The 12,659-nt window shown below is 39.5% G+C and overlaps 1 protein-coding gene across 1 annotated transcript in view; it reads right to left on the bottom strand.

Annotated features, from left to right (window-relative positions):
- Positions 1 to 10,691, bottom strand: part of FAM149A (family with sequence similarity 149 member A) — a gene marked incomplete at its 3' end in the record, with an annotated part of 49,633 nt that extends 38,942 nt beyond the window's left edge. The window contains exon 1 of the mRNA XM_080710800.1: positions 10,654 to 10,691. The remainder of the gene's footprint in view (positions 1 to 10,653) is intronic.
- Positions 10,692 to 12,659: the final 1,968 nt, after the last annotated feature.

Below are 12,659 nucleotides of genomic sequence, written 5' to 3'. Positions count from 1 at the left end.
TAATAATAAATAACAACAACAACAACAACAACAACAATAATAATAATAATAAATAAAAGAAAGAAGTAAAACAAACATATATTCTCTTGGGTAGGCAGGGCAGGCTTAGGCATAGTACCACCCTGTTTCAAAATAAATAATAAAAGATAGGGATGGGGGTGTAGCTCAGATGTAGAATGCCCCTGGATTCCATCCCGGTACCTCAAAAAATAAAAAATAAAAAAAGTTAAATGCATTTAAAAAAATAAAAAAGCTAAATGGTTACACTCCATTACAAGATCAAGAAAAAAATACAAAAGGATCAAAATTAAAATTTTAGTGGAGTCAGTAAAAGTAATAGGGACAGAAAGACAACTATTGTAGAATGGTGACATCATGGCAACAAACTATACAGTGTGCATATGTGAGGTCACTGTTAGGGTAGTTAAGATGCATGTTTGTAAAAATTAAAATTCAGTAATTGCCATCAATAATTTTTTACAGCTTTATAGGATTCCATGATTTTTTTTTTTTTTCAATACTGGGAATGGAACCCAGGATCATTCTACCTCCGAGCGACACCTGCAGTCCTAATGTTTTATTCCTTATTTTGAAACAGGCTCTCACTGAGTTGCAAAGGCCTCACTAAGTAGCTGAGGCTGTCCAAGAACTGCGATCCTTCTGACTCAGCCTCCCAAATGCTGGGATTACAAGTGTGTACCACCACACTCAACTATTACATGATTTTGAATGTAATTTTGACATGTTATTAAGTAAATTTTATTGTAAGGTTTTGAAGTCAATGACTAATTTTAAAATCTCCACTTTAATAAATCTTTAAAATAAAAATTTCTCACCCTTTAGATCCTTAAAATTATTTATTTTAGAAGTCAATAGTAAAAAAAAGATCTAAAATATTCAATGTTGTGTCAAAAAAATATACTCATTAGATAAACACAAAGATTAGTGCTGACAAGGATTACAGTTGTCAGTATTTAATTATGATGCTTCTTCTAAACCTTTAAGTGAAAACTCTAATTAAGAAAATGCTAATGAAGCCGGGTGTGGTGGCCCAGGCTTGTAATCCCTGCGCTTGGAGGCAGAGACAGGAGGATGGCTTAAGAGACCCTGTTTCCAAATAAAAATGTAAAAATAGGTCTGGGAGTGAAGCCCGGAGGTAGAAGGGCTTCCAGGAACCCCAGTACCACACACACACAAAAATTGCTAATGAAGAGGGATAGCCTTCCTTTAGAAAGTGCCACATTTAATTGCTTCTCCATTTTTTTTTCCTAGTAAGACAATGCTTTCTCATTATCTGTTTTTTTAGAATAAAATATTTTATTTGGCATTAAATATACACAAAATAATAAGAAACTATTTGATTTGGCATTAAACATACACAAAATAATAAGAAACAATTATATAATGAACTGGAAGTGACTTGACAAAATGAATGGTTTATTTGTATAAAGTCTTGACTATGACAACTGGTATTTGTTTCCTTATCAGTACTAATTGGGCTATTATTTTGAGGAAAATAATTTTAAATGACTTACATGATTTTTCTTATTTTTTTAGTTTTTTATTGGAAAGAAAATAATTCTTTAGAATCAGTTTTCTTTTACAGAAAAAAACCCTTACTTTAGAAGCAAATTTTAAGCCTCATTACCATCTTAAACAATTCATTAAGAACACTTGCTTAAGCCAGGAGTGGTGGAGCACACTTATAATCCCAGTACTTGGGAGGCTAAGACAGGAGGATGTTGGGTTCATGGCCAGCTTCAGCTATTTCGTGAGGCACTCCGTAACTTAGTGAGACTCTGTTTCAAAAATAAAGAATTAAAAAATAGGGCTAAGGGTAGCTCGGAGGTAGAATACCTTTGGGTTTAATCCACAGTACCTCAAAAACAACAACAACAGAAAAAACAGAAAACTTAGAACATTTACTTATACATATGTGTGGATGATATCAACTGACTGCCTGGAACTGAATTTCATACTTTTCACATAGTGGCTATGTAGAATTGCATACTTTCTTATCCTTTCTGAACCTCAATTTATTCATCTGTAAAATGGAAATAAATTTCCTATCTTGTGTATTTGTTTGGGAAATTCATCAAAATGTATAAAACATGTATGCAGTATTTAGTTCCTAGTGGGCAATGAATTGCCAGCTGTTATTTCAAATATTTGTAGAATACTATATATTTGAACAATGCTCATATCAACCAGTAAATATGCTTACAAAGATTAATAAATAAAATAAAAGTCTGGATGAAGTAGATCTTTTCTTGAGAATATATCACTCACTTCTTTAAAATATATTTCATATTCTAAAATTATAGCTTTCTAGAATTAACTTAGAAATGAAACTACTATGCTTCTTGTAAGATCATAAAATGTTCAGGTTATTCTGGAAACTGTCGCCTATGGGTTGTAAAACTATGCCTACCCAAAAATGTGGTTTGGATGTTGTTAAATGAAATAAATATCTGCCTTGCACACAGGAGTGAAGAATGTGCTTCCTTTATCTGAAGAATATATGAGGGATTATTCTTAAATTTAACTGATTATTTTTCTTTGTATCTTCCCATTTTGAGAAATCCAAAGGTATTTTTTGTTATTGCTTCAGAAAACAGAGACAGCAGTGCAGTGATGTAAGGGGCCACCAGGAACACCGCAGAAACCAGGGGGAGAGACTCCTATCACAGAGGACCTTGGCCAGCGTGTGCAGGAGGCCTGGCTTGTCAAGAAGGACAAAAAGACATAGAGATTTCCATTTTCCAGCAAGATGAGGCCATCAAATAACAGAGAGTTTCTTCCCCATCACTTACTATCCTAGAGCCATGGAAACCCAGCAGAATAAGGCTCCAAACTAACATAAAGAAGGAAGCGATCCCAGATAACTGAGTTTGTTTTCTACCATTTTGGCAGAATCTGAGCTTTAAATACGAATTAAATCTAAGCTATGTAGAAATCCCCTCATGTGGCATGAGGTTCCTGACCCCTTCTCTTCATGACATGATTCCTTCCTGTGAGATGCAGAAGGATTAATAAATTGCAACAATCTATTAGTTTTAAGCAAGGGACTCGTCCCAAACAAGGACTATAGAGGGGTAACGGGAAAAGAGAGCATGCCATGTTTAAAAATTTCCTGTCAAGGTCTGTCTGTGGATTATGCTTCATGAGAGAAACTGCCACTGAGTGCTTAGAATGAACTATGACTACTCTGGTAGGCCACGCCTGACAATGTCAGTTCTAATGAAGGCAAGAATAAGGAATAGCAACTCTGTCCTTTGTAACAGTGAATTTTTGGCCGCAAGCTTTATCTCCCAGGCCACACCTCTCAAAGGCACTGTAAATTGAGCACATCCTCAAGTCCAGATTATATGACCAGCATAGAAAATCTCATGTTTAATCAAAGGATGCTATTTGCCCATTCTTTATTCCCATATTATAAAGAGAGTAATATAATCACTTGGTTGTCTCCTCATCTAAGTGTCCTGAATCTCTTGGTCAGTGGGGTCAGTTATTTAGTAAAGTCTACTCAATGTGTCTCAAAGTGTCTGTAGTGTTAAATCACTTAAAAAATTCTTCCAATTCACTGTAGACAAATACTTTAAAATATAATAAAATAAATTAATAAGAAAATAAAATCAGAAGAAGATACAAAAATATGAATTCGAGTAATTTATTATCAGAGTCGATTGGTTGTCAGTTTTTACAAAGGTTTTGAAATGCTTGTGCTTACTTTCTGGACTTTTCATGAATAGGTAGAAGGTAGAAAGTACCAAATCGGCCATTACTAGCAGGTAATAAATGGAACCCACATTGAGAAACATTAGTCTAGCAAGACAGAGGAGACATCTCTCATTTGAAAAGAGCTTAACTCACCCAGCACCAAAAGTAAAGAACACTAAGTATCTTGCATCGTATATAATGAAATTCCTTATATAATTTCCACTGCTATCTGTATTCACCATCAACCCTGTGGAAAGTTATTTATATTTCCAGTCCTTATCATTCTGCCAAATTCTACACATAAATGTCCAGTTTCATGCCTGAACTCTTCTCTGTTCTCTCATTCTTTTCCAAGATTTCGATGTAACGTGTATACCAAAGAAAATCCCATCTACCTGACAAACACACCTCTGTGTTTCTGCGTCTCTCTTTGTTGGTAATGACATTCTCCTCTCAGGCAGGTAAGGGCATCCTTTCTCTTGCTCCCTTCCACTTCCTTAATGTGTTGTGATACTTGTCATCCCAATATCTTCATGTTGATTATATTCATACCTAAGCCCCTGCATCTCTACCTCATCCTCTCACAGAATTTATTGAGAGACTCTAGGATCTCCCTATATGCGTGATCCTAATCCTTTTAAAGCTTAGGCTGCTCTTGCCACCTCTTTGCATAAACACATTCCAGTGTTAACAAAACAGAGCCTGGTATCCAAGGCTCCCCCTGGCTTTCTTTTAAGTCTCTTCAAAAGCTAGCTCCTAAGTGACACTCCTCAAGTGCCATGTAGTTCTGTACCTCTTTGCTTTTGTTCACAGTATTAGTGTCCTAGAATGTCCCACCCCCAAATCAATAGGTATTCCAGTTTCACCTCCAATCCTTCATACCCCCTTTCTCTGTAGCTTAATCTATGAGCATCGTCCTCTCTTAGCTTATGCTTGTGACCATTTGTCTGAAACCTCTCCTGCAACATTCATCTTCTTTTTCCTATTCTTTAATGATATGCCTCATTTCCAGTTTTTGCTCTGATAATTCAGAAAGTCAAGTGCCATATGAATGTTAGATGGAATAGATATTTGTTAAATATAGGTTGGCAATTAATGTTTAGAAAATAATATATTAGAGCCAGGCATAATGGCACAGTTTGTAATCCCAGTACTTGGGAGGCTGAAACAGGAGGATCCAGGTTCAGGGACAGCCTCATCTACTTAGTGAGGCTCTCTGCAACTTAGTGAGGCCTTGTTTTAAAATGAAGAATAAAAAATAGGACTGGCCGTGTAGCTCGGAGGTAGAATGTCCCTAGGTTCAATTCCCAGTACCACACAAAAAAGAAAAAAAATAATACATTAACTTTCATTGAAGATTTTTAGCAACAAATTCTACCTTGTGCAAAAGATGCCTGATTATAGTTAATTAATAAAAATGTACTTAGAAAAATGAATATTACAAAAATGTGCAATAATTATTTAGTGTTTATATGCCACCCACCACAGAGATAATTTTGTATATATTGTCTTTTTAGTCCTTACAATATTTATTTGAATAAGTATTATTCTTTACATTTTATGAAAGAGAAGATGAGGCTTAAAAGAGGTTAAGTAAGATATTTAATATGAACACTTAATTAACATTCTTGGGATTCTATGAAAAAGTATAAAATTAGATTTGAATCAACTTCAGTTATGCTTTAAAATTATATTAACTTAAAATGTTATTATTTTAAAAAGTTAGCATTATACGAGTTGCTATTGTACAACATAATTACCATTATGTTATACAACTCTAAAGGTGTCAAATTCCATCATGTGACTGCTGTTATGTTCTTGGCACATATCAAGTACTGTACATGTTGACTTTTGTATTAGAAAAACCTCAAAACGTGTTCTTTAAATACACAGCAAAAGAATGTACAACTTCTATCCCAAACATAACTTTCAATATTTTTAAATATAATAACAAAATAAAGAGGATAATTTAAAGTGGAAAAAAACCACTACTGCCTAAGACAGTTAAAACAAAATTGTTTTCTTGGGCTTAAGCAAATGTAAGACATGGAAAGCTGTGTAAAGTCCATTAGTATGCTCAGTGAAAGTCATGGTCATATGACTTCGTATTAGTCATATGATAATTGTATTCTGAGCTCACCATTCATCCCCGTGGAATACAAGGTCCCAGCTCCACGACAATGAGGCAAAAAGGTCCAAGGCAAAAATTATTCACAAATAAGAGCATTTAAATTACTTTTAGATTAGGAATTTGTGAAAGTGAATTATATGAGGAAGAAAATATTTTTATTTATTCACTTAATAAGTATTTACCCAAAGCTTTGGGTTGCTTACAGCAACACAAAACAAAATGTTTGGAGTCTAATAAGGGGTATCAGATGTGAATACAAACCCAAGGTTACGGGGTAAGGATGGACATTTGCTATACCAAGGGTTGGGCATATGTGATTTGTGATACTACTGTAAAATGTAAAAGTTTGATCCACAGTGGTAAATATATTTTCTTCTTCATGTCATACAGCAGTCAGTTTTAATGCTAACTGAATGGAACTTTACTTTTTGTGAATTTTGCAGGGAAAATAATGATTAAAGAGCAGCCTGTAATGTAATCCTTCTCCCAGATAACTGAATTTAAAGATGTCATATATTAAAATCAAAGGATAGATAGCCGGGCGCAGTGGCGCACGCTTGTAATCCCCACGCTTGGGAGGCGGAAACAGGAGGATCCCACAGGTTCGAAGCCAGTTGCACTGGCTTAAGAGACCCTGTTTCCAAATAAAAATATAAAAATAGGTCTGGGAGTGTAGCCTGGAGGTAGAAGGGCTTCCAGAAACTCCAGTACCACCAAAAAAAAAAAAAAAAAAAAAAAAAAAATCAAAGGATAGATAATAAAAATGAATCATTTTTCTCTCATTCTTTTCTCTCCCTAGGATATTTTCTTTAATCTGACATGTTCTCATTTTTAATTTTTGTGCCAAAAGACAGATTGTAATAATTTTCCAAACACTTCTCCATGTGTTGGGCACTTACTAAATTGTTTTGGGAATACCACTTTGTGGAAAGTGTTATTACTGCCTCCGCTACAGCTTGGAAAGAATAAATAACTTGCCCAGAAATACTCAGTAAATGGTTTGAGATTAGAATCCAAGTTGTCTGATTTCTGGATCCTTAGGCTTCACCCCAATGTTAGATCAACTTAATAACAAAAGAATTGGAGTATGAATCCCTACAAACATTTTACTGTCAGCTGTCTTGACAAGCCCTTTTAGGCAGCTCCTATAACATGCCCACCCTAGTATAATTTTAACAACAGAATATAATCATTCGGTGGGGGGGGGGAATTAGTACATGTAACAGCAATAACTTAGGAAAGATATGAATACTTTCTGCTTACATGACGTTTATAATCTACCAACCTTCATATGCAGCAATTATTTATCTACCTACCTACTTAGCTCTCACCGCCTAGGAAATCTTTTATTTGCAGGACAAATGAGTAAAGCCTTTACAGCATGATAATTGTGTGATTTGAACCAGAAGTAACAAAAAGAGGCAGTGAAGAGAGATGAAGATCAAGGAAAAACAGGGTCCATGCAGTGTCGTGTATAAATGAAATGCACTGGGAGGTAAGCATGAAGGTATACAGTGTTGGATCACATATGGGGTGCAAGGCAGTGAAGGAAGGAAAGAGAACTCAGTATCCTCCTTCCTGGTTCAGATGTAGCAGCCAGTATGTCGTATGAAAGCTCCATGGGCCATTCATTTATTGACTCCCTGGGTCAAAGATCAAGACCCATGCTTCTAATCGACATCTTACTGGAAGGAAAAGTCCCTGAATTGCAAGAGAGTTTGAATGTTTTCCTATTTAAATGACTTGGCGATTTTAGTTTTAACAAAGGCAAAGTATAGTCAAATGAAAAAATGCTTAACATGTTAAAAACATAGATGTATAAAACTGAATTAATATTTTTCTTTATAACTGAGCCCAATAGTCTTAAAATTAGATCTCTGTTTCTGAGGAAGGCATTTCAATTTGTTTTACATGTATTCACATTCTTTCTAGCTACTCTTTTTTTTTTTTTCTCCCTCCTCCCTCTACATGAACTGTTTTTTCTTTTTCCAGGTCCCTAGGCTTTTTCAAATTAAATTATCAGGTTTTTTTTTTTTTTTTTTTTTTTTTTTTTTTTTTTGGTGGTACTGGGGGTGGAACCCAGAGGCTTTCTACCTCCGGGCTATACTCTCAGACCTTTTTTTATATTTTATTTGGAAATAGGGTCTCACTAAGTTGCTGAGAGCCTCACTAAGTAGCTGAGGCTGGCTTTGAACCCGGGCGATCCTCCTGTCTCAGCCTCCCAAGCGCGGGGATTACAAGCATGAGGCCACCACACCCGCCCCGGCCTCAGTTTTAATATTAATCCATCACATTAGCAGTAGCAGGTATTTCTAATCGACAGATGAGCTTGCAGGGAGAGAATTTAAATTGGCTGTCTTATAATATTTACTTATTCTATTTTTTTAACAGCCATCACAGACATTCAGGAGGGGAAAAATATACATCTAAGTGCAAATGGTCTGTAATAAAAGAAGAAAATTTTATCTTAATACTTTCTTCCTTTCTTTCTGCCCCTTTCTACATTATAGTGATTATGTGCATTAGTGGTAGATCACTTGCTTAGCATGGGGAGGCTCTGAGTTCCAACCCCAGCACCACACACACACACACACACACACACACACACACACAAATTAAAAAAAATGGGTGCAATGAAAGAAAGGAGTAAAGAAGTAGTTTTGTATCTAAAAAGAAAAATGTATCCTTGGAGGGCTGGTCTGCTATGCTGCCTCTGCCCATATCTTTATATTTTATTACAGACAGCCAGAACATGCAGCAGTGAGATTCTTGAAACACGTATATGTTTTCATATATCACGTGCATTTTCTATTTCAAGGCCAAATTATTGAAAATTTAATTTATTTGCTTTTAGTGAAATTGAATTTGCTAATAGAGAATAGTTTCTTCTATAAATAATGCTAACTGCAGTGCTGTTCAAAAATATCTATTACAGTATTTTGGACAAAATAAACATGGCTAATATGGCTAAGAACTGAAAGTAGCATTGTTTCTTTATCTGACCATGTTGTATATTCCAGTGTCTATTTGATATAAGCATTGAGATGAGAGTATAATAAGGTCCGAGTATAGCCCTGCTCCTCATCAAACATTAATTGCATAAGTGTTAAAGGCCAGTTGCTGATAACAAAGGTCTCACTCCTTAGGCACATGTACTCCAGCCAGTTTTCCCAATGCAATTAATTTTCCCAAAGGAAGAAATATCAGTTGATAAGCACATTTCATAATATAATATTTTAAATTAAAGGGGACAAATAATATGACATAACTGCCTGTTTTAGCCTTGTCGTTAGGCAGTTTTGTGCAGTTGTATTTATTTAAATTATGAATGAAGTAGAATCTGTTTTATAGTAAAAAGTCTTCCGATCAGAACTTTTTTGGGGAGAAGCAGACAAGGAATGGCTGTGCTGATAAGCCTGACTTTTTTTCCTTCACTAGAGTACAATGAAGAAATCTTTAACTGTGAATCAGTGCCTCTGATTTGCCTTTAATTATTACACTATTTTTTATAACATTCAAAAGGGTGGAAAATTTTGTGCCCACTTAAAAATAGCTAGCTAAATTTGCTGCTTATTAAAAATTAAAATTTACCTTTGTTCTAAAGTACACATTTTGCAAGAGTAACGTGTCAGTGCCCTTGGTAGCAAACGTGCGTGCATGCGTGTGTTTGTGTGTGTGTGTGTGTGCGCGCGCGTGCGCGTGTGTGTTTCCATGAAGTCAGTCGCTTCTTTGTCGTGACTCTGGGCACTATGGCAAAAACTCAAGATCTCTAGAGAATGGAATCAGATGCGTCCTGAGCATTTAGAGTCCCGCTTACGTCAGATGATGTGATCCATGTGTAAATTAATTAGATGTCACACAAAGAAAACACATCCCACTTGGGATAAGACTTGGAGCTGATCTTAGAAAGTGGGGAAGCAGAATGTTCTCCAGTTTCTTAGAACCAATCCACTGTGTCTTAGGTTACTTGCACATCTGCTATAGCCTTCAGCAAAGAAAGGCACTTCGAGTCTCAGGGAAAGTCTTCAAGAAAACCAGGGAACTATCCTTTCCTTCAAACCATTTTCCCCTCTACCTTGGTAAACAACGGGTGATTCACTCTGAGAAAGTTAGGCAAAAGTACCCGACAGATTACTTTCCAGAATATATAGAGAATTCAAAAGCGGGATGGGATCCGCAGGGAAACACAGCAAGCACCGTGTTCCTGTTCACACAGTGAGCTGTGATGTGTCATTACAACGCACCAGTAAAAGTACATACTTATAAAAAATACATCCGGGCCGCGCGTGGTGGTGCACGCTTGTAATCCCAGCGCTTGGCCGACTGAGATGGGGGGATCACACAGGTTCGAAGCCAGCTTCAGCTACTTAGTGAGGCTCTCAGCAACTCAGTGAGACCCTGTTTCCAAATAAATTATATTTAAAAAAAAATAGTAAAGCCTGGCGTGGTGGAGCGCACTTGCAATCCCAGCATTTGGGAGGCTGAGACCGGTAGGATCGCGGTTCGCGGCCAGCCTCGCTACTTAGTGAGGTCCTTTGCAACTCAGTGAGACCCTGTTTCAAAATAAAGAATAAAAAACAGGGCAAGGGGTGTAGCTCGGAGGTAGAATGCTCCTGGGTTCCAACCCCAGACCCCCCCCCCCAAAAAAAAAAGTACATCACCACTTGTTTGAAAAGTAAGAAATAAGCTTAGACCCAAAGCGCAAGCCGGTTCCTGGGGAGTTGGGGGAGGTTGGGGAAGGGGTGTGGCGGTGGAGGGTGGGGTCCCTGCGAAGGCGGCGGGGTGGACCCACAGCTACTCACCCCTCTCCGCCGTCCTCGGGGTCGCTGTCGGAGTCCCACTCCTCGACGTGGGACCACGTGAAGCCCCGGGCTCTGGGGCCGGCGGCGGAGGGCGGCGGGGGCTGGCCTCTGGGTGCTTCGGAGCTCGGGGGCGGGGAGAAGGGGGGATCTGCAGCCTCTGCGGCCCGGGACTGGGGGGCGGCGAGCGGGGGGTGCAGCGGGGGGCGCGCGGCCAGGCTGGGGGCCGCGCTAGGCGAGGTGCCGGCGCCCTGGCCCGCCGACCCCGCGGGGCTGGCCGCGGCCACCAGCGAGGGCACCTCGCGGGGCGCCGCGGAGGGCTTGAAGATTTTGGCAAAGAGAGACCCAAGGTCCAAGGCGGCAACCTTCATGCCTTGACCTGGGGGATGCAGTCCTCGCGGCTGCCCCAAGCTCAGGACCTGCAGGGGCGGCTCTGCAGGGCTCCATCCACCGCGCCCTAGGGGCCGGGACCGGCTGGGGCGGCCTCAGCTCTCTCTGCACGCAGGGGAAACTCTTGGGGCGCTCAGCTCTGCCTCCCTGGGACGGACCTTCCCCGGCTGCCCCCGTGCGGCGAGGGCCCAGAGTCGGGGTCTCAGGGAGGGGACTTGGGCAGATCGTGGCCTCTGCCCGCCTGAGGCATCCCGACCAGCCCCGGGGACGGCAGACGGTTGCTAAGCTAAACATAAACCCTGCTTAGCTCACTGCTAATTGGGCCCCAGACTGTCCCTGGGTCTGTGTCAATAGAAACACCGGCTACCCTCCTGGATTCAAGCCTTAAAGGAGCAGTCTCAAATTTCCCCATCACCTTCAGAGCTTCTCCAGATTCTCCAAGCTTAGGACGAGAGCAAGGAGGTTGAGTGCACCCTTGAAAAACATAATTCTGATTCCAGAAGGTTCTGGAATTCATCTGGTCTGGCAAGGCAAACCTGGTATTGTCAGGGTTGGTTCTCTAATGTAAGGGAAATATATATTTGGGGAGTAAGCCTGAAACATCAGTGTACCCCCACCCCAGGATCATGTTTATAGCGTGTCACTAAAGGTGACATATGGGGACAGAGGGGTGCGTCACCTGAGAATTTGAAAATAAAATGGAAAGTAACTGAACTTGTAAAAAAAAAAAATTATCTACATACAGTGTTTATGTTCACACACAAGTTGGACTGGACTCCAAAGCTGTGTAACTAAAGTTGTGTAACATTTTAGCTAAAACTGTGTACCTTTTTTGTGTAACATTCTACCTCCAAGCTATACCCCCACCCCCAGCCCAATTTTACTTTTTTTGGGGAAACAAGGTCTCGCTAGGTTGATGAGAGTCTCACTACTTGCTGTAGCTGCCCTCAAACCTGCGATCCTCCTGTCTCAGCCTCCTACGTACTTTCATTTCTTTTCTGCCTCCAACTACCATCAACAAGCATTCACTAGGCACATTCCTCCTTGAAGATTACAGTAACCATCAAGAGCCAAAGAAGGAGGCATGCTTCCCAGCTTCCCCCACAGCACTGAACAATGCACCTCATTATCATGTGCTAGGTGTCAGGTGAGTCTCCCGGAGAACTAGTACAGTTAGTGGTGGCCATCACAGTCAGCATTACCTGGGGAAAGCAAAGCATTTGTGTGTATAAGAGAAGCAAGAGACAAAGCAGTGAAGTTAGATTATAATTTGCTATTGAGGAAAGGCAAGGGTGTGTGGCCGTCAGCATGCAAAGCACATAGTAAAGAATAAAAAAGAAGGAAAAAGTAACAGTCACATCTGAGAGCAGCAATGGAGGCTATGGGTAGAGGTGCCAAGGTCAAGCCTGGAGGCCATGGCACCTATGTTCCAGGCAAGGCCATCAGAAGCAGGCTGGGGTGGACTCGCCAACGTACTCCTTGTTTCTCATCTACAGCTACTCAGCAGGTAGCCTCCCAAGTGTGGAAGGCCCATCAGAACACTGGACCACTTCCATACAGCACTACAGGACTGCAAAGTCATTTCTGGATTATTTTGTTCATTTTTTAAGAATCTTGAT

The sequence above is a fragment of the Muscardinus avellanarius genome (genome assembly GCF_963383645.1).
Source record: "Muscardinus avellanarius genome assembly, chromosome: 14".
Lineage (NCBI taxonomy): Eukaryota > Metazoa > Chordata > Mammalia > Rodentia > Gliridae > Muscardinus > Muscardinus avellanarius.
This window is presented reverse-complemented; position numbering and strand designations above follow the sequence as displayed.